Source organism: Bombina bombina, chromosome 3, assembly GCF_027579735.1.
Source record: "Bombina bombina isolate aBomBom1 chromosome 3, aBomBom1.pri, whole genome shotgun sequence".
NCBI lineage: Eukaryota > Metazoa > Chordata > Amphibia > Anura > Bombinatoridae > Bombina > Bombina bombina.
Window position 1 is genome coordinate 77,677,559 of NC_069501.1, and position 25,167 is coordinate 77,702,725.

Below are 25,167 nucleotides of genomic sequence, written 5' to 3' on the forward strand. Positions count from 1 at the left end.
GATACATCTATATCATGGGCATTTTGCATGAGTTTATTTGTTATGCGCCTTGTAAGTTGTACATAACATATACTTTAGTAAAATATTGTATGATGAGCATTCAAGGCTCTTCTCTGCAATAAGATATGTGTAAACATGAATAATGGCAGGGCTCAACAAACCCAGTTGCTAGAGAGATACTAGCACCTTAAAATTAGGCCCTAGCAGCCTGGTTTAGGGTCCCCAAGACACCAATGGGTACCCACCACTTCCCTCAGGTGACCACCACCAGACACACTGGAAATTTAGCTTGGTGCAGCTTTGTCTTTTTAGGTCTCTCAGCTGTGAAATACAAATCCATATTTTATCGTGTTACTATATAATATGTGTGTGTGTAAAAAAAAATATATATATATATATATATATATATATGTGTGTGTGTTAAATCAGTGACGTGCAGTGAGGTCAGTGGCTGGTGAGGCACTAGATATGATACAACGGAGAAACACATGTACAGAGGGCCGCAAGTACCCCCAACAGGACAGGTTTAAATGATAGCTGAACCAGTGCACAGGTGACATAATCAGGTGATGGGTGAGAGCAAGTTAGTAACCACTGAGTTACTGATCAGCTGATTACTTCACCTGTGCACTGATTCAGCTATAATGAAAACCTGGCCTGTTGGGAGTACTTGAGGACCATTGTTGAGAAACACTGCACTAAAGCACCAGCTCATCGGAAATGTATTGATTACCTGGAGAATAAAGCACACATACTCTGCTCACTGACACCCACACACACTCTGCTCACATACACACTCACACAATTCTGTGTGCCAGTTACTAAGCAAATGGAATGATACACAATCTCTTCTCTACTCACTACTGTATTGTAAAAATAGAAATAATTTACCATACAAATTTTACACAAAGGACAAGTTATCAATACTTCCAACACAGCTGCTGCAATATGGTGTTCAAGAAACGCACGTGCACATCCCACTTAGGTATGCTCTTCAACAAAGGACACCAAAGGATACCAAAAGAATGAAGTACATAATAATAAAAGTAAAATAGAAAGTTTATTTATTTATTTTTTGTGCAATTTCTATCTGAATGATGGAAATGTAATTATGACTTTCATGTTCCTTTCAAAAACTAATTTGATTTGCTGACATGGGGCCAGTAACAGTTGATACTAATTCTCAAAATAATGACTCATTATCTCCTTTTTATTAATATAAACTTGTATAAAAGCAGCACATATTAAAAACACAAAGCAACAGCTTTCAATTGCTTTGTGAATTACAAGTTAACAGCAGTCTTTAAATAAATGGAGACACAGAGAAAAATAAAAATAGATACTGCATCCTCTGACTGAACAGACATAACATATATGGAGTTTGTACCTAATTAAATCAAATGACTATGAAAAAGGGAGGCTTAGCAATATTCAATGTCAAAAACTTTAATTTAAATACTGTGGACACTGCACACCTAACTTCAAACTCTGGGTTTTAAATTAGGGATTTAACTTCCTGTCAGTATTGGGTTATGCTCACTTAATGTCCCCCTGTTAATGAGCTGTATCTGAACACAATTTGTGAATCACAAGAGATGTAGAATACTACTTTATTCTTCTGCTTGGTGTCATCTGTTCTTAGGTTACCTCGGCTTCCAGTTGTGTCACATGACCCTGCTCACTGCATCCTCCTTCTGATTAATCTATATATCCTTCCCTTGCTAGGAGGCATCAAGAGGGGTGTCTCCTATTGGTCCCAATTTTTGCTGCTAATATATTGACAGAACACAGGTGGCGCTGCAGCACAGCTTTTCCTTTGACCCATGTACTGCAATGGAGAGAAGCGTTCCTGTACCTGCCTCTCCATAGCATTACATGGGGGGAAAATATATATTTTTTGGACTTTTTTTTTGTTTTAATTAAAATTTAATTAAGCTTTGGCCACATATGGCAGGGTAGGCACTTATGAGTGCACGTCCCTGTGTTAAATATATACACACACACACATTTGTATGTGTGAGTGTATATACATATTTAACTATGAATATACTTTTTTAGATTATGATAAAGAATATACTTTTTTACATTACAATGTTAACACCACACTGGACTGGGCCTTTTTCAAGGGTGCAAGCTTCTACTATAACACAAATAAAACTACCTTAAATAGTGCATCATCCGTTTGCCTGCCAAACATTGAGCTCCATAAATGACTTGTGCGCAAGTGAAAAGGGTTTTATTGTGGCTATTTGTGTGCTTCGCCAGCAGCAATATATTGCATAAAAAGTTATAAGGTCTCAGGGTTTTTTCCCTGCTTTGTTTGCCATGTGCTGCTGGCAGCCATTTTACTCACCTCTCTTGCTGACTATGGTGCATAGTGTGTGATGCTGCTCATTTCCTGCACGCCCTTTTATGGCCTTTGTTGCCGCTTTCTTTCATGTGCTCTCTGATGCGATTTAAGACGAAGTTGCTGCCAGAGATTTACCAGAGGATCTCAAGGCATTGGTGTCTTTTTTGATCCTAATTGACATCATACTCAGAGAGAGGCCCTCTTTCAAAGAACCCTTGCGGAAGCCTCCTGTTCTGTTGTCTCCTACGTGTTCATTCCCACCCATGTCTCCCTCTCCTCCCATGCCTCTAGGAGGAGGGAGGGGCTCTGCCTCTATTGTGGGTTTCAGGTCCACCTTTTGAAGTCTTGTCCTACACGGCCAGGAAATGCTCACACCTAAGGACCTTTGGTGGTTTATCTTCGTCCCCGGAACCGCTAAAGGAAAAACCTTTGGTCACGGGTGTCCTTTCCTGGGTGGACTCCTCCATAGTCACCCAGGCTCTTGTTGACTCCGGTGCTGTAGGCTATTTCATTGACAGTGCTTTTGTATCAAAGCACTACATTCCTGTTTTGCCTTGGTCTGTTCCCCTTGCTATTGAGTAAAAATCCAAGGAATATGGCAGCAATCAGTAGTTTAACAAATGGTCTTTATTTAGAGCACAGCAAACAAAGCAGTGACGTTTCGGGAGCTTCCTCCCTTTGTCAAGCATAAAAAATTGTGGTAACAAGCTTCTTAATATAACCACATCCACCAGGTGGCAGCAAAGAGTAATTTCATCCTATATAGGATACATTTTAACTCATTCATTTCCTTGGGACATTACAAAAAGTTTTTACCACATCAATATATTACAAAGATACAAGTTAAAAGTTAAAAATATATATATATTAAATTGTCTCAATATACAATCAAAATTGATACAATGTTTAACTATATATATACATGGTGCAGAAATCAATCCTTGTAAACCTAGGTTAATAATTATTGGAAATGCAAATATTGCTTTGCAAAAAAAGAACATCAGCACAGAAAACAAACCCAAGTTTATTCTATAGGAACACTGACAAGTCCCAATCTTTATTAAGCCCCATAGGTTGGAGGGTGTTCAATTCAAAAATCCAAAATCTCTCTCTTTGATGGAGCATCAACTCCCTATTACCTCCTCTCCTGGGAATAGGGACAAAATCAATCACTTGAAAGCGTAGTTAATTAATGGCATGTCCTGCTGAATTAAAGTGACAGGCAACAGGGGACTTTTCATTCTTTATTCTAATAGAGCTCTTATGTTCCACTATTCTATCCCTAATGGGCCTGGTGGTCTCACCCACATAGCTCCGCCCACAAGGACACTTGATTAAATAAATTACAAATTTTGAGTGACAGGTATTGTTCTTAATCTGATATTTTTTGCCTGAACTGGGATGATAAAAGACAGATCCTTTATTGCCACAACATGAACATCCCAGGCATGGAAAACATCCCCTATTCCTGTCAGTCAAAAATCTCTGACCATCCCCAATCCTAGAGCTACCAATATCAGCCCTAATCAATTTTTGTTGCAAATTATAGCCCCTTTTAAAAGCAGGCATTGGATTCTCCACAAACTCAGAAATATTGGGATAGCATTTGGACAATAAAGGCCAATGCTTCCTGATGATATTATTAATCCTATAGCTCTGACAGTTGTATTCTGACACAAAAACCATTCTTTTAGACTCACCCCTTCTGTCTTCCTTTCTTTTTTTAGAGGGTATATGTTTTTTTGGTTCAGTGGACAACAGTGAAGCCCTAGGAATAAGAGAGACAGATTGAGCCTCTTTCTCCAACAATGTTTTGGGGTAACCACGCTCTAAAAAGCGATTCATCATTTCCCCTAACCTCAAATCAAACAACTTTTGGTCAGTAACAATCCTACGGACCCTTAATAATTGGCTCCTAGGTAGAGCTTTTAACAAGGATAGAGTGTGAGCACTATCAAAGTGCAAAATACTGTTACGGTCAGTAGGTTTTCGAAATAAATCAATACCTAGGAGCCAATTATTAAGGGTCCGTAGGATTGTTACTGACCAAAAGTTGTTTGATTTGAGGTTAGGGGAAATGATGAATCGCTTTTTAGAGCGTGGTTACCCCAAAACATTGTTGGAGAAAAAGGCTCAATCTGTCTCTCTTATTCCTAGGGCTTCACTGTTGTCCACTGAACCAAAAAACCATATACCCCCTAAAAAAAGTAAGGAAGACAGAAGGGGTGAGTCTAAAAGAATGTTTTTTGTGTCAGAATACAACTGTAAGAGCTATAGGATTAATAATATCATCAGGAAGCATTGGCCTTTATTGTCCAAATGCTATCCCAATATTTCTGAGTTTGTGGAGAATCCAATGCCTGCTTTTAAAAGGGGCTATAATTTGCAACAAAAATTGATTAGGGCTGATATTGGTAGCTCTAGGATTGGGGATGGTCAGAGATTTTTGACTGACAGGAATAGGGGTTGTTTTAAATGCCTGGGATGTTCATGTTGTGACAATATGATTAAAGGATCTGTCTTTTATCATCCCAGTTCAGGCAAAAAATATCAGATTAAGAACTTCTATACCTGTCACTCAAAATTTGTAATTTATTTAATCAAGTGTCCTTGTGGGCGGAGCTATGTGGGTGAGACCACCAGGCCCATTAGGGATAGAATAGTGGAACATAAGAGCTCTATTAGAATAAAGAATGAAAAGTCCCCTGTTGCCTGTCACTTTAATTCAGCAGGACATGCCATTAATCAACTACGCTTTCAAGTGATTGATTTTGTCCCTATTCCCAGGAGAGGAGGTAATAGGGAGTTGATGTTCCATCAAAGAGAGAGATTTTGGATTTTTGAATTCAACACCCTACAACCTATGGGGCTTAATAAAGATTGGGACTTGTCAGTGTTCCTATAGAATAAACTTGGGTTTGTTTTCTGTGCTGATGTTCTTTTTTTGCAAAGCAATATTTGCATTTCCAATAATTATTAACCTAGGTTTACAAGGATTGATTCCTGCACCATGTATATATATAGTTAAACATTGTATCAATTTTGATTGTATATTGAGACAATTTAATATATATATTTTTTTAACTTTTAACTTGTATCTTTGTAATATATTGATGTGGTAAAAACTTTTTGTAATGTCCCAAGGAAATGAATGAGTTAAAATGTATCCTATATAGAAGGAAATTACTCTTTGCTGCCACCTGGTGGATGTGGGTATATTAAGAAGCTTGTTACCACAATTTTTTATGCTTGACAAAGGGAGGAAGCTCCCGAAACGTCACTGCTTTGTTTGCTGTGCTCTAAATAAAGACCATTTGTTAAACTACTGATTGCTGCCATATTCCTTGGATTTTTACTACATTTGAGTAGGGTCTGGTGGTACCCCTACATGGCGTGCAAGTGGTTTAGGTGCTGACTGATACTTTCTGGACATCCCCTTGCTATTGAGGCCATTGATGGCAGGCCCCTTCAGCCTGCACTCGTTACTCACGAAACTGCTCCATTATCCATGGCTCTCCATTTTGAAACCCTCCAGTTCCAGGTGATAAATTCTTCACATTTTCTAGTTGTTCTGGGTTATCCCTGGCTCCAAAAGCACAGTCCCAGTCTCGACTGGCACAGGTCTGAAATTTTGTTGTGGTCTCCACTTGTCTTCGGAAATTAGTTAAAGTCTTGTGCACTTCTTCGGTATCTCAATTGCCAGAGAAGTACCGAGAGTTCCTAGACGTTTTTGACAAGGTGCGTGCCTCCTCACTGGTCTTACGATTGGGCCATAGACCTGCAACCCGGAGCCATTCCTCCTCGGGGGCCGGGTTTACCCTCTGTCTGTTGCAGAGAATTGTGCTATGGAGGAGTATGTTGCTGATGCTCTGTCGCGGGGGATCATCCGCAAATCCTGCTCTCCTGCAGGGGCTGGCTTCTTCTTTGTGAAGAAAAAGGGTGATGAGTTAAGACCATGCATCGATTATAGGGGTCTTAATAGTCTCACCATTAAGAATGCTTACCCTATTCCACTCATTACAGAACTCTTTGACCGCCTCAAGGGAGCTAAGGTCTTTTCTAAACTTGATTTGAGAGGAGCATACAATCTTGTTAGGGTCAAGGAGGGCCACGAATGGAAAACAGCATTTAACACCAGGAGCGGGCATTATGAGTATCTTGTAATGCCCTTTGGCCTATGTAATGCTCCTGCTGTTTTCCAGGAATTTATTAATGATGTCCTACGAGATATGTTGCAACAGTGTGTTGTGGTGTATTTAGACGACATCCTCATACACTCACCCACACTTGAGGCTCATCGTTCTGATGTTACACGGATTCTTCAGAGACTACGTGAGAATCGCCTGTTTTGTAAACTCTGCAAATTAACCTTCCTAGGTTATGTTATCTCCGTTGCAGGGTTCTCCATGGATCCTGACAAGTTGTCTGCAATTCTGTAGTGGCCTCGCCCTGTTGGTCTTCGGTCTATTCAATGTTTCTTGAGGTTCGCCAATTACTATAGAAAGTTTATTAAAAACTTTTCTTCCTTGGTCAAACCTATCACAGACATGACCCCTAAAGAGAATGATCCACTCCATTGGTCACCTACTGCCATTAAGGCCTTTGATAGTCTTAAGACTCCATTGGTCACCTACTGCCATTAAGGCCTTTGATAGTCTTAAGACTGCCTTTGCTGACAGTGTTCGCCTCTGTCCAAGGAGGAGTCTGTTCGTACTCCAGTTATACCTCCTGACCATATTTCTCCAACATTGGTGTGTCCGGTCCACGGCGTCATCCATTACTTGTGGGATATTCTCCTCCCCTACAGGGAAAGGCAAGGAGAATACACAGCAAGAGCTGTCCATATAGCTCCCCCTCTGGCTCCGCCCCCCAGTCATTCTCCTTGCCGCTCTGAACAAGTAGCATCTCCACGGGGATGGTGAGGAGTTTGTGGTGTTAGTTGTAGTTTTTTATTTCTTCTATCAAGAGTTTGTTATTTTAAAATAGTGCTGGTATGTACTATTTACTCTGAAACAGAAAGAGATGAAGAGTTCTGTTTAAAAGAGGAGTATGATTTTAGCAGCAGTAACTAAAATCGATTGCTGTTCCCACACAGGACTGTTGAGATGAGAGAACTTCAGTTGGGGGGAACAGTTTGCAGACTTTTCTGCTCAAGGTATGACTAGCCATTTTCTAACAAGACTGTGTAATGCTGGAAGGCTGTCATTTTTCCCTCATGGGGATCGGTAAGCCATTTTCTTAGACTTAGAAAGAATAAAGGGCTTATTATGGGCTATTAACTGGTGGACACTCTTAAGGGCTAAATCGATTGTTTATTTAAGTTTTTATTTAAAGTTTGAAGTGGATTTCACACTTTTATTATTTGGGGAACGTTTTTTTTATCACCAGGCACTAGTTAAGACACCTTCCCAGTCAGGAAGGGCCTTTCACTGTATTAAGCAGAGCCTCATTTTCGCGCCATTATTGCACAGTTTCTTTTAAGTACAGTGCATGCAGATGCATGTGAGAGGGTCTGGTGTCCACTGAAAAAGTTCCTAGAAGGCTTGAAATACCCCCCTGGGATAGTTGAAGTCACAACAAAGGCTGTGGCTGGGACTGTAGTGGGGTTAAAATTGCAAATGGCTCCGGTTTCCACATTTTAAGGGTTAACAGCTTGAAAATTGGGGTGCAATACTTTGAATGCATTAAGACACTGTGGTTAAAATTTGGTAAAGATTGGACAATTCCTTCATAGTTTTTCACATATTCAGTAATAAAGTGTGCCCTGTTTAACATTTAAAGAGACAGTAAGGGTTTTGTTTTAAAACGGTTTTTGTACTTTATTAACCAGTTTAAGCCTGTTTAACATGTCTGTACCTTCTGATAGATCATGTTCTGTATGTATGGAAGCCAATGTGGTTCCTCCTTCAAATATATGTGATAATTGTGCCATAGCGTCCAAACACAGTAAGGACACTATTGTCACAAATAGTAAGGTTGCCCAGGATGATTCCTCAGATGAAGGAAGTAGAGATAGTTCTACATCTTCTCCTTCTGTGTCTATACCAGTTATGCCCGCGCAGGCGACCCCTAGTACTTCTAGCGCGCCAATGCTTGTTACTATGCAACAATTGACGGCAGTAATGGATAACTCCATAGCTAATATTTTATCCAAAATGCCAGCATTTCAGAGAAAGCGCGATTGCTCTGTTTTAAACACTGTAGAGCAGGAGGGCGCTGATGATAATTTTTCTGTCATACCCTCACACCAGTCTGAAGTGGCAGTGAGGGAGGGTTTCTCAGATGGAGAAATTTCTGATACAGGAAGAATTTCTCAGCAGGCAGAACCTGATGTTGTGACATTTAAATTTAAATCAGAGCATCTCCGCGCATTACTTAAGGAGGTGCTATCTACTCTGGATGATTGTGACAATCTGGTCATCCCAGAAAACTTGTGCAATATGGACAAGTTCCTAGAGGTCCCGGTGCACCCTGATGCCTTTCCGATACCTAAACGGGTGGCGGACATAGTGAATAAGGAGTGGGAGAAGCCAGGCATACCTTTTGTCCCTCCTCCTATATTTAAGAAATTGTTCCCTATGGTCGACCCCAGGAAGGACATATGGCAAACAGTCCCTAAGGTCGAGGGGGGTGGTTTCTACACTAGCCAAACGCACGACCATTCCCATTGAGGACAATTGTGTTTTCAAAGATCCTATGGATAAAAAATTGGAGGGTTTGCTTAAAAAGATTTTTGTACAGCAAGGTTACCTCCTTCAACCTATTTCGTGCATTATTCCTGTCACTACAGCGGCGTGGTTCTGGTTCGAGGAACTGGAAAAGTCGCTCAGTAGGGAGACTCCGTATGAGGAAGTCATGGACAGAATTCACGCACTTAAGTTAGCTAATTCCTTTATTTTAGACGCCGCTTTGCAGTTAGCGAGATTAGCGGCGAAAAATTCAGGGTTTGCAATTGTGGCGCGCAGAGCGCTCTGGCTAAAGTCTTGGTCGGCGGATGTATCTTCCAAGACAAAATTGCTTAATATCCCTTTCAAAGGTAAGACCCTTTTTGGGCCAGAATTGAAAGAAATTATTTCAGACATCACTGGCGGAAAGGGCCATGCCCTCCCACAGGATAGGCCTTTCAAGGCTAAGAATAAGTCCAATTTTCGTTCCTTTCGCAATTTCAGGAACGGACCGGCTTCTAACTCGGCAGCCTCTAGACTAGAGAGTAACGCTTCCCAGACTAAACCAGCTTGGAAACCAATGCAAGGCTGGAATAAGGGTAAACAGGCCAAGAAGCCTGCTGCTGCTACCAAGACAGCATGAAGGGGTAGCCCCCGATCCGGGACCGGATCTAGTAGGGGACAGACTCTCTCTCTTTGCTCAGGCTTGGGCAAGAGATGTTCAGGATCCCTGGACACTAGAAATAGTCTCTCAGGGTTATCTTCTAGAATTCAAGGAACTACCCCCAAGGGGAAGGTTCCACATTTCTCACTTATCTTCAAACCAAATAAGTAGACAGGCATTCTTACATTGTGTAGAAGACCTGTTAAAGATGGGAGTGATACACCCAGTTCCAACTGTGGAACAAGGTCAGGGGTTTTTACTCAAATCTGTTTGTAGTTCCCAAAGAAGAGGGAACTTTCAGACCAATTCTGGATTTAAAAATTCTAAACAAATTTCTCAGAGTTCCATCGTTCAAAATGGAAACCATTCGAACAATTTTACCTACAATCCAGGAGGGTCAATATATGACTACCGTGGATTTAAAGGATGCGTATCTACATATTCCTATCCACAAAGATCATCATCAGTTCCTAAGGTTCGCCTTTCTGGACAAACATTATCAGTTCGTGGCTCTCCCATTCGGACTAGCCACTGCTCCCAGAATTTTCACAAAGGTGCTTGGGTCCCTTCTAGCGGTTCTAAGACCAAGGGGCATTGCAGTGGCACCTTATCTGGACGACATTCTAATTCAAGCGTCGTCTCTTTCCAAGGCAAAGGCTCATACAAACATTGTTCTAGCCTTTCTCAGATCTCACGGGTGGAAGGTGAACGTAGAAAAGAGTTCCCTGTCTCCGTCGACAAGAGTTCCCTTTTTGGGAACAATAATAGATTCCTTTGAAATGAAGATCTTCCTAACAGAAGTCAGAAAGTCAAAGCTTCTAAACGCTTGTCAAGTTCTTCTCTCTATTCTGCAGCCTTCCATAGCTCAGTGCATGGAAATAGTAGGGTTGAAGGTTGCAGCAATGGACATAGTTCCTTTTGCTCAAATTCATCTAAGACCATTACAACTGTGCATGCTCCAGTAGACAGGATCACCTGTCTCAGGGAATGAGTTTCTGCAGACCAAAGTGGGTCATTGTCACGACCGACGCCAGTCTATCAGGCTGGGGCACGGTCTGGGATTCCCTGAAAACTCAGGGTTTATGGTCTCGGGAAGAGTCTCTTCTCCCGATCAACATCCTGGAACTGAGAGCGATATTCAATGCTCTCCGGGCTTGGCCTCATCTAGCGAAGGCCGGATACATAAGATTCCAGTCAGATAACATGACGACTGTAGCTTACATCAACCATCAGGGAGGAACAAGGAGTTCCTTGGCGATGAGAGAGGTATCCAAAATCATCAAATGGGCGGAGGATCACTCCTGCCACCTATCTGCAATCCACATCCCAGGAGTAGACAACTGGGAGGCGGATTATCTGAGTCGTCAGATTTTCTATCCGGGGGAGTGGGAACTCCACCCAGAGGTGTTTGCCCAGTTGACTCAATTATGGGGCATTCCAGACATGGATCTGATGGCGTCTCGTCAGAACTTCAAGGTTCCTTGCTACGGGTCCAGATCCAGGGATCCCAAGGCCACTCTAGTGGATGCATTAGTGGCGCCTTGGTCGTTCAACCTAGCTTATGCGTTTCCACCGTTCCCTCTCCTTCCCAGGCTTGTAGCCAGGATCAAACAGGAGAAGGCCTCTGTGATTCTGATAGCTCCTGCGTGGCCGCGCAGGACTTGGTATGCAGACCTGATGAATATGTCATCGGCTCCACCATGGAAGCTACCTTCGAGACAGGATCTTCTAGTACAAGGTCCATTCGAACATCCAAATCTAATTTCTCTGCAGCTGACTGCTTGGAAATTGAACGCTTGATTTTATCCAAGCGTGGGTTTTCAGATTCAGTGATAGATCCAGAAAACCTGTGTCTAGAAAGATTTACCATAAAATATGGAAAAGATATATCTGTTGGTGGGAATCCAAGGGATTCTCCTGGAGTAAGATTAAAATTCCTAAGATCCTCTCCTTTCTCCAAGAAGGTTTGGATAAGGGATTGTCAGCGATTTCTCTAAAAGGACAGATTTCTGCTTTATCTGTCTTGTTATACAAACGACTGGCAGCTGTGCCAGAGGTACAAGCTTTTGTACAGGCTTTGGTCAGAATCAAACCTGTTTACAGACCCTTGACTCCTCCTTGGAGTCTAAATTTAGTTCTTTCAGTTCTTCAGGGGGTTCCGTTTGAACCCTTACATTCCATAGATATCAAGTTGCTATCTTGGAAAGTTCTGTTTTTGGTTGCTATTTCTTCTGCTAGAAGAGTTTCTGAATTATCTGCTTTGCAGTGTGATCCACCCTATCTGGTGTTCCATTCAGATAAGGTTATTTTGCGTACCAAGCCTGGTTTTCTTCCAAAAGTCGTTTCCAACAAGAATATTAACCAGGAAATAGTTGTTCCTTCTCTGTGCCCGAATCCAGTTTCAAAGACGGAACGTTTGTTACACAATTTAGATGTAGTCCGTGCTTTAAAGTTCTATTTAGAAGCAACAAAGAATTTTAGACAAATCTCATCCTTGTTTGTCGTTTACTCTGGTAAGAGGAGAGGACAAAAAGCTATTGCTACCTCTCTTTCTTTCTGGCTGAAAAGCATTATCCGATTGGCTTATGAGCCTGCCGGACGGCAGCCTCCTGAACGAATCACAGCTCACTCCACTAGGGCTGTGGCTTCCACATGGGCCTTCAAGAACGAGGCTTCTGTTAATCAGATATGTAAGGCAGCGACTTGGTCTTCTCTGCACACTTTTGCCAAATTTTACAAATTTGATATTTTTGCTTCTTCGGAGGCTGTTTTTGTGAGAAAGGTTTTGCAAGCCGTGGTGCCTTCTGTTTATGTAACCTGATTTGCTCCCTCCCTTCATCCGTGTCCTAAAGCTTTGGTATTGGTTCCCACAAGTAATGGATGACGCCGTGGACCGGACACACCAATGTTGGAGAAAACAGAATTTATGCTTACCTGATAAATTACTTTCTCCAACGGTGTGTCCAGTCCACGGCCCGCCCTGGTTTTTTAATCAGGTTTGAAATTTTTTTCTTTTTCTTTATACACTACAGTCACCACGGCACCCTATAGTTTCTCCTTTTTCTCCTAACCGTGGGTCGAATGACTGGGGGGCGGAGCCAGAGGGGGAGCTATATGGACAGCTCTTGCTGTGTGCTCTCCTTGCCTTTCCCTGTAGGGGAGGAGAATATCCCACAAGTAATGGATGACGCAGTGGACCGGACACACCGTTGGAGAAAGTAATTTATCAGGTAAGCATAAATTCTGTTTTTGGCTACCATACGTAGTACTAATTTGACTTCTCCCTTGGTGGAGGAGATCCTGACTGCACAAACCAATGCACCTCCTGAGAAACCTAGTGGTAAGTGTTCTGTTCCTGAGAATCTTCTAACTAAACTTTTTAGAGTTGCAACAACTAATCGGCATAATCGATAATAATCGATTATGAAAAAAGTTGTCAACGAATCTCATAACCGATTAGTTGGTTTGTAATTAGTTGGTCTGTGCACAGCACCAGCTGCTTTACTCCAGTGAGCTCCTGCACCTGGTATTGTGTTACTTTTCACTTTTTTAGGACACTATAAGTTTATTTTTAAGTTTACAACTACTCCTGTCTTACGCGCAACGGAGAAATAAAATAGGAGTCATAATTTGGATTGTTTATATTAAATCAGGTGATTTGGGACTATGCTTTGCGTGATATAGTGCCAAGCTTGTTATTTACACCTAGCCCTAGATTGATGGCATTTTATATGAATTTATGTCACTATTGCCTGTTTGCACAATTTTTAGCGGATCGCTTGCTATTGCTGATTATATGTACTCTATAGATAAATGTGCAAGTCTGTGTCCTGTTACTGATCGTCTTTAGCCCTTTTGCCTTTTTTTTCTTTTCTATTATTAATTAGTTGGAATATGTACCAAATTCAACCTCTGCAAGTATATATGTTATTTTAAAAGTGGACTAGATATTTCCCCCCTAACCTTATAGATGGTTATTTACCATTGCATATAGATATTCAAGATATTTGTATGTTAAAATGAAGTCCAGGCTTACTTTAAGAGTCCCCTTGCATTAGTAGAGAACTAACAAAGATAAATAGCCCACTTTGGTAAAATTGGCAAAACCCTATTTATGCATCTCGGGCACCTCAACACCATGTGCCTCTTCTCTGCTGCAGGCAATATAGCTTGCAAAAAAAGAGAGCCAGCCTCAGTCAGGAGTATGTGCCATGTTGACATTTTTGTATTTCAATGCAAAGTTGCTGAAATAGTGAATAACAGAATGTTATAAACAGTGATTGTCTACCTCTTTCTACTTCTACCTCTTCAAACAGTTTGTGGTTTTGTTTTGCTTAATTATAAAAATTTGTTCTGCTGCTTAAAAAAAATGGACCAACAGTTGTTTTTAATGCAAAAGTGTTAGTCGGAAGTTTATATTTATAACACTCAGTATGTGGATTTTATTTTAAATATAGGAAAAAAATTAATTTATTTGTTTTTTTATCCGATTAGTTGATTAATCGAAAAAATTATCAGCCGATTAATCGATTATGAAAATAATCGTTGGTTGCAGCCCTAAAACTTTTGCACACTTACCACTATCCTAAAGCTGCAGGTCACCCAGGCAAGAACCAAATGATTTGGTCTGTCACTCGACAATTCTGGTGACCGGGTCTTCTATCTGATGTTGCTGTGTACGTTGCCTCCTGGTCAGTTTGTGCACAGAATAAGACTCCTCGACGTCTTCCTGTGGGTCTTCTTCAACCTATTGCTAATGGTGAGCGTCCTTGGACACATCTTTCCATGGACTTCATTGTCGAGCTCCCTGTTTCCAATGGCAATACTATTATCCTTATGGTGGTTGACCGTTTTGAAGAAGCTGCCTACCACTCAGGAGCTTGCTTTAATTTTTGCCCGGGAGGTCTTCCGTTTACATGGGTTACCCAAGGAGATAGTGTCAGGTAGCCAGTTTGTCTCCAGATTTTGGCGTTCCTTTTGTGCTCAAATGGGGATCCAGTTTTCCTTCTCTTCGGCATATCACCCTCAATCCAATGGGACTGCGGAACGGTCTAATCAAGCTCTGGAACAGTTCCTCTGTTGTTATGTCTCAGATCACCACAATAATTGGTCTGAACTGTTACCTTGGACAGAGTTTGCTCGTAATAGTGCTATTAATGCTTCCGCCAAGTTATCCCAGTTCATGACGAATTATGGGTTTCAACCATCCTTGTTGCCCAATTCATTCATGTCTCAGGGTATTCCGGCTTTGGAGGAGCATCTCCGGCAACTCCGTTCCATGTGGGTGCAGATTCATCATTCAATGCAGCGCCAAAAGTTCCAGGCTGATCGTAGGCGTCTGCCCGCGCCTTCCTACCAGGTTGGTGAGAGGGTTTGGCTGTCCTCCCACAACTTGAACCTTCGTGTGCCTTCCAATAAACTGGCTCCACCTCCTAAATAGGATAGGAGGTCACGGCTAGTTATCTTCACACTGGTTCGTTGCTTAATACATCCATCAGTGCTCTGTATCCAATAAGGAGGTATTTCCTTGTTTACAATAATTGCAAGTGTATCATTACTTTGAGACTACTTGGGTTGTACATTTGCAATTAGGGAATAATGTATATTTAATGCAGATCATATCAAGATTTTTTCCTCCCTGAGTGAAGCCCATGACTTCTCTAAACAAATATAATGACAAGATGGCTATCGGTAGATTATGTTTATTCTGTTTTTATTCTACTCTCCCTTTTTTCCCCCATTATTATCCGATCTTGCCTCCCCCCCTTCGGCAGCCCCTATGGTTGCTCATGTTTAGGCTCTCCCTTATGATTTTTTATGTATGGTTTTAACATGATATCATGGAATGTTGGGGCATTTCTTAACCAATGAAGAGAAAAGCCATCATTAAACATCTTAGGGACTTAAAAACTGATATTGCCCTATTACAAGAAACCAAGTTAAAATCAGCTGAAATTAATAAATTGAAAAGTAATTGGATAGGCAAAGTTGTTGCAGCAGATAGCATAGGGAGGAAACACGGGGTTGTAATTCTTGTAAATAAATATCTTTCCTATGATCTGAAACATGTCGATAAAGACACTAATGGTAGATATGTTATTGCTCACTTAGAATATGGTCACTAAGTTCCGATTGATAAGTACAAGAGAGAGACTTGTCTTTCAAAGTCATTTAGAGACACCTTAAAAATCAGATATCTAGCGTAACCTTCATCCAGATACTAAAGCTTACACATTCTAATCTCGCACGTATAAAGGGTGCTCGCAGTTGGATATGTTCTTGGTCTCAGAGAAAATGCTTTCTATGGATCTGAAAGCTGATATCAAAGATTTTATCATTTCAGACCATGCCCTGATTTCTCTTTTCATTTACAGAGAAGCCGATAAAAACGTGGCAACCAATAACTTTTTTCCCCCAAATTCATGTTTAATAACAAAAAATTTAAACTATGGCTGAAATAAAAAAATGGCAAGAGTATTCTATGAATAACCAAGACTATAAAGACAAACCTGAAATCTTTTGGGAAGCAGCCAAAGTCGTCTTGAAAGGTGAAATTAAAGCATATATGATTACGTTCAAAAGGAAAATGTTAGCTAGGAAAAATCTTTCTAATCAAGTTGTGAATGCATTTAACGTCTACCTATCTAACTCTACTAGGAATTACTGGCTTAAATACACCTCTGCTCATAAAGAAAGGGACCTTGTTTTAATCCAAACTTCTTGTAGGGAAGAGTTAAGGAGACAAAGTTTTTTTTAGAAGTTTGGAAATAGATCTGGCAAGAATCTCGCTAATATGGAGAAAGCATATAAGAAATCTAACCGGATAGATCTTATTAAGGGTGGAGCTGCATCCTTCTCTGAGACCCAGGATATATCTAATCAGTTTTATAAATATTATCAGAAAGTTTACGACAAGGATAGGATTGATGTCCAAAATAAAGAGGACTTTTGGCAACAGTTTTCTACCCCCTTTATTTCTTCTCAGGAATGTTTAGTCCTTAATCAACCTATAACAGAACTTATTCTTGCAGCTATTAAGGTTTCATCTTTAAATAAAGCAGCTGGAGTGGATCAAATACCTAATTAATTCTATAGAATCCTAGCTCCTGATATTGTTCATACTCTCTCTGACTTATTTAATCAATATTATTCTCATGGATAATACCATCTTATTATTTCAAAAGAGCTCTCACTTCTCTAATTTAAACCCCCCCCCCAGAAAGACCTCCATTGTCTCAGTGCATATCGTCCGATATCACTATTAAATTTAGATTACAACATTTTAGCTAGTATCCTTGCTAATAGACTTCAGCCAATATTACTTAACCTTATTCATCTGGACCAAACAGATTTTATGGTCAGTCGTAACTCATCTGTAAATATTCGTAAGACTCTGTTGGTTTTAGATTATTTCTGGGCCAAAGGTAAAGAGAAAAAGTTTACTCCACAATCAGATGCTGCTATTCTCACTTTAGATGCTGAAAAAGCATTTGATCAGGTTAACTGGGATCGCTTGTTTACCTCCTTAACTAAGTTTGGAATTCAAGGTAATTTTCTTAACTATATCCAAAACATCTATAATAACCCAACTTCAGCCTTACTTGTTAATGGTCTTATGTCTCGAGATGTTAAGCTTTATAGAGGAGCAAGACAGGGCTGCCCATTATTCCCCCTCCTTTTCAACATTGCAATTGAACCCCTTGCCATACCACTCAGACAGAAACTGGAGTGGATTCATTTAGCTGGTGTGAATTTAAAGATCTCACTATATGCTGACGATCTCCTAATATACCTAAGTAACACAAAAAAGAATATTAATGAACTCTTGCACATTATTGCTTTGTTTAGCTCTTTTCTGGCTACAAAATAAATATACAAAAATCCCAAATTCTCTGGATAATTAAAAATAATCATTATTTTAATGTATCATTATTACAGGAAGCAGAGAAATCTCTTTCATACCTGGGAATCAATATTAGTAATTCTCCAAGAGAGTGGTACAAGTTAAACATTACTGAAACCAATAAGAAGATTACTTCCCTCTTACAAAACTGGGTTAACCTTACTCTTTCACTCTCAGGAAAGATCTTCCTATGGGGTAAGAAAAAAACAGGACTACCCGTAAAAAAACTGCATCAACTTAAAAAGTTTGGAGGTTTCACCGTCCCCAATATTAAATATTATAACTGGGCCTCTCTAGACAAATTTGCAGCAGAATGGTTAACGGATACCCAATATCTTTCTCCAAGGGAATTAGAATCTAGTTTAGTTTGTCCTTTTTCTCTAAATAGCCTACTTCACTTAGATAGCAAACAACGCCCAGCCTGTAATTGCAGCATGGCATACATTTGTGAGACAGTTGGGGATAAATAACAAAATTTCTAGGTTCTTAACATTTAGAGCAAACCCTAGCTTCCCTGAAGTTATCTTCTCTGAGGTGTCCTTAAGATGGGAGAATAAGGGTCTTATCTATCTGCGTCAACTGATTAACACTGACTCTAGGTCAATTATATCCTATCATGATCTGAAAGTCGAATTTGATTTAGACAATCGTGATTTCTTTGCTTTCTTACAAGCAAGACACTATCTGTTAAGTCTATTCCCGACTTGCAGAATTCTGGAGGATGATTGGTATCCCCTATACTTAGGGTGATCATATTGCTGCTTAAAAAAGGGACACATATGAAAAATACATATGTCAGGGTTCTTATACAAACCATTTCTTTAAACAGCCCTGAAAACAGCCCTGACATATGTATTTTTCATATGTGTCCCTTTTTAAAGCGGCAATATGGTCACCCTACCTATACTCATGCTTGAAGATCTATAAGCAAGGTTTTTCATCATCTGTCACTCTGGTATAAAACTCTGCTCAAAAAAGAAGTTAAATAAACTATTCAAATCTTAGTAGATAAGTGGCAAGATATACCCTCTCTGATTATAGACAATAATATGATTATATCAAGCATCTCTAAGGCTTTATCTACCTCACCATCAATTATTTGGAGAGAGTCACACTACAAAATTCTTCATAAAGCTTATCTGACTTCGTCAATTATCTCGGAATGGAACCCTGAGAGTGCAAACTGCTCTAAATGTGGCTTCCCTGGTGCTGATATTATTCACTGTTTATGGTCATGTCCCAAAGTTAATTTGTTCTGGTTGAAAGTAGCATTTTGGCTATCCACTAGATCGACTCAAAGGACAGAATGTGATATTTTCAGGGTAATTTTCTTAGCTGATAAACTACCTAACAGTATCAACTCGAATCTCATCAATACAGTATCAAAGATAAGACAAAAAAAGAAGGCACCACAATAGTGCAGGATCAATGGTGTCAGGTAATCTCCCCACTCAAAAGGCCCGTACTTAAAGGAAAGAAAGCACTAGATTAGTGCTACACATGCCTTCTGGGCTCTTAACAGTCGCCCAGCAAACTGTTCACGTTAGCTGCACGGTTCCTCTGAGTTACTTATTAAGTTGTCACTGTATCAACCAGTGTGTGAGTCTGATGTAGCTCAAATCCGACAAACCCCTATTTGTGTCAAAAGTAGCTATGACTATCACAAGTATAGGGTAATGAGTAAATACAACATAAATATTAAAAGTCCGTGGCAAGTCTGATGTAGATAAAAATACTTTTAATTTTAAAAACAAAGTAAACACGACGTTTCGCGGTATCAAACCGTTTCTTCAAGTGCATTACAAGTTTTAAAATAACAACGGATTAAATATGCTTCTCAGCGTCCTAAGGGTCACACTGCGTCTGCGCTAACATTCAGCACTCTATTGGTTTAGCGTGAAGTTGTAATTAAACAGCTGTAATTTCATTCATAAGTTAGAGGGATTTTCTATCACTTCAGATTGGTGTGTAGATCAACCAATGGATGAACCAATAACACTCACACCACCATATCCCAGAGATCATTATGTTCTACTAACGGTAAAGAAGGTGAATCATGGTAAATAAAAACTTAATGTTTAGCCGATATAAGTAATATCATATACTCTTGGTGAATGGCAGTGCAGTTACGTGTTAATAGACCCCTAACATTCTAACATATCGATCAAAGGCTTATTCACATATTACGAGTGTATCTTAACATACTATATAGTCAATTCCTAAAAATATGTATATTGCCCTTCTACCATCTACTTAAGTGTATAAAATACATCAAAATGAATCCAAAGGGTACATTCCTATCTAACATTCATGTGTCAAATCTATCAAGCATAAAAGCTCAAAACACTCTATATAAGCACTAATCTTATCACCGTATATGTGCACTAATGTACCGTGTACCACTAACCTGCTAGAGAACTTTCTATCTTGAGTTACTGTTGTGGATCTAAAGTATGGATTTTAATTTACCCTATTTGGTTAAAGGGATATGATTACCAGGTAAAGTGTAAATATCTATTAGAATTGCTCTACATTTGAAATGATGTCACTCATGTATCGATTTGAATGGGCCATATTATTAGTGAGATACTATTTCTAGTGATCATATGATAATATCCCCTCAGTTATTAGCTATTTCTGTTGTCTATATACTACAGCGAATATGAGATGCATAGTCTATACATAATAGATATAATAATGAATGGGGAATAGTTAACACTTTAATCAAGCCATCCTCTTAAACATAAAAGAAGGGGGGGTGTAAACAATCAGTCATAAACATATCTTGTTCACAAGTGTCTATATATAGATAGCCCTACATTCTAAATTAAGTCCCTAGTATGTCACTCTAGGTGGACCAGGTTATAAGAGAGTTACTGCTCATAGTGGCCATATGATTAACTCCCCACAGCTGTTAACTCTTTCTAATACCTGTAATATGGTGGAATATATAACTGCCTACCCAGCTAATATATACAGAATCATCTACCTTTAATAAATCTGTATAAGGAGTTAGTAGCTCTATATGAGGACACGCCTATAGTATTCCTAAGTGGATTAATTGATGTAAACATTTCCATAGAAACTATATTCTCAAATAGATATATTATCAGTTTTATATCGTTATTAAACTGTCTCCCTATAGAGAAGCCAAGGAACAGGTTCGCATATGTTGGGGCACATGCTGTCCCCATTGCGGTTCCTTGAATCTGTAGGTAGTATTGATCCTTGAATATAAATACATTTTAAAATTTAACATTTGTAGAATGAAGGCATTGTGTTGGATAAAAAGTAACTGACTGCTTTGAGGCCATCTTCATGGTGAATACTAGTATATAATTACTCAACATCCACGGTTACCAACCAGGTCGATTCTGTTACTTGGAGATCATTAAGTACTTGTAGTACTTCCATTGTATCACAAATGTACGAGGGTAACATTGTTGAGTATTCTCTCAGTCTTAGATTGATATATTTACTGGCTGATTTGGTTAAGTTTGCATTTCTGGGGGTTCCGATAGATTGTAGATTGTGGACATTTTTGGGTTATTTTTTTTTCAGTTTAAGTAATAATGTCATTTTTCCATCTGTTGAGTACTATTTTGTTGTACTGTTCAGTGTACATTTTATGAGGATTGAGCATTAGTTTTAAGTGGTGTTTTTTAGTTGTTTTAGTGCCTCTGCCAAATATTTTTCTTTAGGCCACAGGACAATATTTCCACCCTTGTCCGATTGCTTGATGATTACATCTGACCATTTTTTAATCTCTTCAAGTGCTTTAATTTCAGATTAAGATATATTTGGTTGGCCTTTAATTAAAGGTAATTTGCCAATTTGAATGAAAAGATGAAGCCGGCTGCTAACAACAGTGAAAACAAAGTCCTTTATTGATCCATATTAAAACAGCAACAGACTGCAACGATTACACACCACAGATGGAGGGGCTCAGCAGTTCTTACGCGTTTCACGCCTTGTGGCGCTTACTCATAGAACATAGGTTCTATGAGTAAGTGCCACAAGGCGTTAAATGCGTAAGAACTGCTGAGCCCATCCATCTGTGGTGTGTAATCGTTGCAGTCTGTTGCTGTTTTAATATGGATCAATAAAGGACTTTGTTTTCACTGTTGCTAGCAGCCGGCTTCATCTTTTCATTTGCATATCTGCGGGTGTCCACCGCTACTTTTTTTACTTTTTTTGCCTGGCTCCACCTTTTTCCCCTCACCGTGGCGTGCATCCGGATCTTTACCTGCACATAGGAAATTTGTAGCGGCACTGCACTTTCTCTCTCTCCTATGAATTTGCCAATTTGGTTATACACAATTTTGCTAAATGTTTTTACTTCTGGAGAGATGGTGGGTGATGGTACAAAATTTGATTTTGGGTTTATATTTTCTCGCCATTTAGGTATGTTCGAGTCAGGAATTTCGTCAAGATTTGACACATTTTCATTAGATAAATCTTCTAGATCTTGTAAAGATGATAATTTAACATAGAACTTTTTAAGAAGTAGTTTCGTACAGAACGAATGCACATCTTTTATGAGTTCAAATTTACTTTATTAATTTGTAGGACAAAATGTTAAACCTTTCGATAGACTATTATGATGTTCTTGGGTCAGAGCATGTTTAGACAAAATATTAACTCTTAATTGTTGGTTCTGATCTTTGAGAATGGGCTCATTTCCCTTTTTCTGGCTGATTGTCTGACAGGGCCCTGATTTTTGCGTTTGTCTCTCATTGTTGAATTGGGGGTTTGTTGAATTGAATTCTGAGTGAAATTTGTGTGTGGTCTGGGACTTATTAAAGGATGTGTCTTTGGGCCTGACGCTAAAAAAGAAGACATACTAGTCTGTACAGTGGGAATCTGTATGTTAGAAGAGGTGGCCGGCGGTTCATTATATATTACTGATGGTGTTAATCAGTAAATCAGTATCCAGTCCTCGGACTGAAATTGCACGCGCTTGCAATTTCTGTCCGATGCCTGGATTCTGATTTGCTTATCAGTTGAAGAAGAAGGCAGCTACGTAATGGTGGGGGGAGTCCGGCATACATATTTACTGGGTATTAGAGTAGTTAGCGCCGCTGATAAGGACAGAAGCAAGGCGGCAAGGCAGGAGGGGTATAGTGTAGGCGGACCTCCGTTTTGTTATTTTCAATATAAAAACATGTTAAAGTAAGTGTTGACTGTCCCTTTAATATTAATTTAACCCCCACCCCCCCCCCCATATAAGTGGCTTAGGCAGAGAGATTTGACTGTTTGTGAGTGAGAATATATACAGGCAATTGGAAACAGCAGATAACTTTTGAATAATTGATTGGGGTGATACTAGTGTTCTCCTACAATCCTTGCCATATATCTCTAATAGATAAATACATCTCTATCTGTTACCCCCTGACAAGCCCCGAATATCATATACATCTCTCTACCCTGATAATTGTTCTCTCCACCTGATACATAGTATCCACTATATATTCGCCTACCTGGTACAATACTTACTAAGATTCACTTCCCTTTTCCTAACATGTTTTGTTACTATGTATTATTCAGGAGAGTTTTAAGTGTTTTTAATTTTGTACAATTGTATAGTGACTCTAATAAAGATATTGTATTAATGTGTTACTCAGCCCAATGGTTGCTGAGATATATTTGCATATTAATTCTTAAATTTACTTATACACATAAGTAAGAAACACTTTCTGTTGTTGTTACGCCTATTGTAACTCATCTATGTGTGAGTCTCTCTAGTGTAATATCACCCACCTTCAGGTGCTCTCTGATAAAAATTGAACAACTATACTCAGCATCTTTAGGTCATACTTTATTTGTATTACCTTATCCACGTTTTCTGTTTCACATATATATACATGTCTGTTAATTAGACATGTGCGTTTCATTTCGGCAGAATTAGTTTTTCGGCCGAATTTTGGCCAATTCGGAGATTCGGATGCATTTAAATTTCCGAATCAGCACATCCCAAAAAATTCAGAAAATGAATAAATTAGTTTCCGAATTTTCGGATCCAATATTCATATTCGAAATTTTTCATTGTTCCTAATGTAAACCGCACATCGCTGAAACTAACTCTAAGTCTAAATCGTTAAATAAAGCTATTAACCCCTAAACCCCAATTCCCTGACATCGCCAACACTATCTAAATCTATTAACCCCTAAACCGCTGTCCCCAAACATCGCCAACACTACCTAAACCTATTAACCCCTAAACCGCACCCCACACATCGCCAACACTACCTAAACCTATTAACCCTTAAACTGCACTCCCCCCACATCGCCAACACTACCTAAACCTATTAACCCCTAAACCGCAGTTCCTTGACACTAACTAAATCACTAAATAAAGCTATTAACCCCTAAACCGCCATTCCCTGACATCGCCAACACTAACTAAACCTATTAACCCCTAAACGACCGTTCCCAAACATCGCGGACACTAACTAAACCTATTAACCCCCTAAACCACCGTTCTCAAACATACCCAAAATGAACTAAACCTTTTAATCCCTAAACTGCCGTTCCCAAACATCGCCAACACTAACTAAACCTAATGACCCCTAAACCGCGAGCCCCCTTATCACAACAACCTAAATTCAACTATATTAACCTCTAAACCTAACCCTAAACCTAACACCCCTAGCTGTAACATAATTAAAATAGACCTAAATTAAAGTTACAATTATTAACTAAATAATACCATTTTAAAACTAAATACAAACTTACCTGTAAAATAAAAATAAAACCTAAGCTAACTACAATATAACTAATAGTTATATTGTAGCTAGCTTAGGTTTTATTTTTATTTCACTGGTAAGTTTGTATTTATTTTAACTAGGTAGACTAGTTAGTAAATAGTTATTAACTATTTACTAACTACCTAGTTAAAATAAATACAAACTTACCTGTGAAATAAAAGTAAAACCTAAGCTGCCTTACACTAAAACCTAACATTACAATAACAAAAAACTAACATTACAAAAAAAAACTACCATTACAAAAAATAAAAAACACTAAAATTACAAAAAAAATAAAAAAACTACCATTACAAAAAATAACAAATGAAATTATCCACAATAAAAATTATTCCTATTCCAATACCCTGTTTAAAAAAAAAAAAAAAAACTAATCTATACTAAACTACCAAGGGCCCTTAAAATGGCCTTTTGTAGGGCATTGCCCTAAAGAAATCAGCTCTTTTTCTACAAAATAAAAACAAACACCCCCTAACGTTACAAACCCCCACCCCCCAAAACCCACAAAATAAAAAACCTAACTAAAAAAATAATCTACCCATTGCCCTGAAAAGGGCATTTGTATGGGCATTTCTCTTAAAAGGGCATCCCGCTCTTTTAAGATTGCCCATTAGCCCTAATCTTAAAAAAAAACACCCCAAAAGAAAACCTTAAAAAAAACCTAACACTAACCCCTCTTTAGGTACTCACAGTTGCTGAAGTTCGGCTTGAACGATCTTCATCCCAGCGGCTCTATCTTCATCCATCAAGGGACTGGCATCTCCTTCATCCCTGCGGAGGCAGAGCGGTCGATGCGCGGAGGCGGAGGTCCATCGATCCAA

At 39.3% G+C, this 25,167-nt stretch overlaps 1 protein-coding gene across 2 annotated transcripts in view; it reads left to right on the forward strand.

The window, feature by feature from the left end:
- Positions 1-25,167, forward strand: part of LOC128652891 (OX-2 membrane glycoprotein) — a 162,962-nt gene that overhangs the window by 37,243 nt on the left and 100,552 nt on the right. The gene's annotated exons all lie outside the window — the stretch shown is intronic.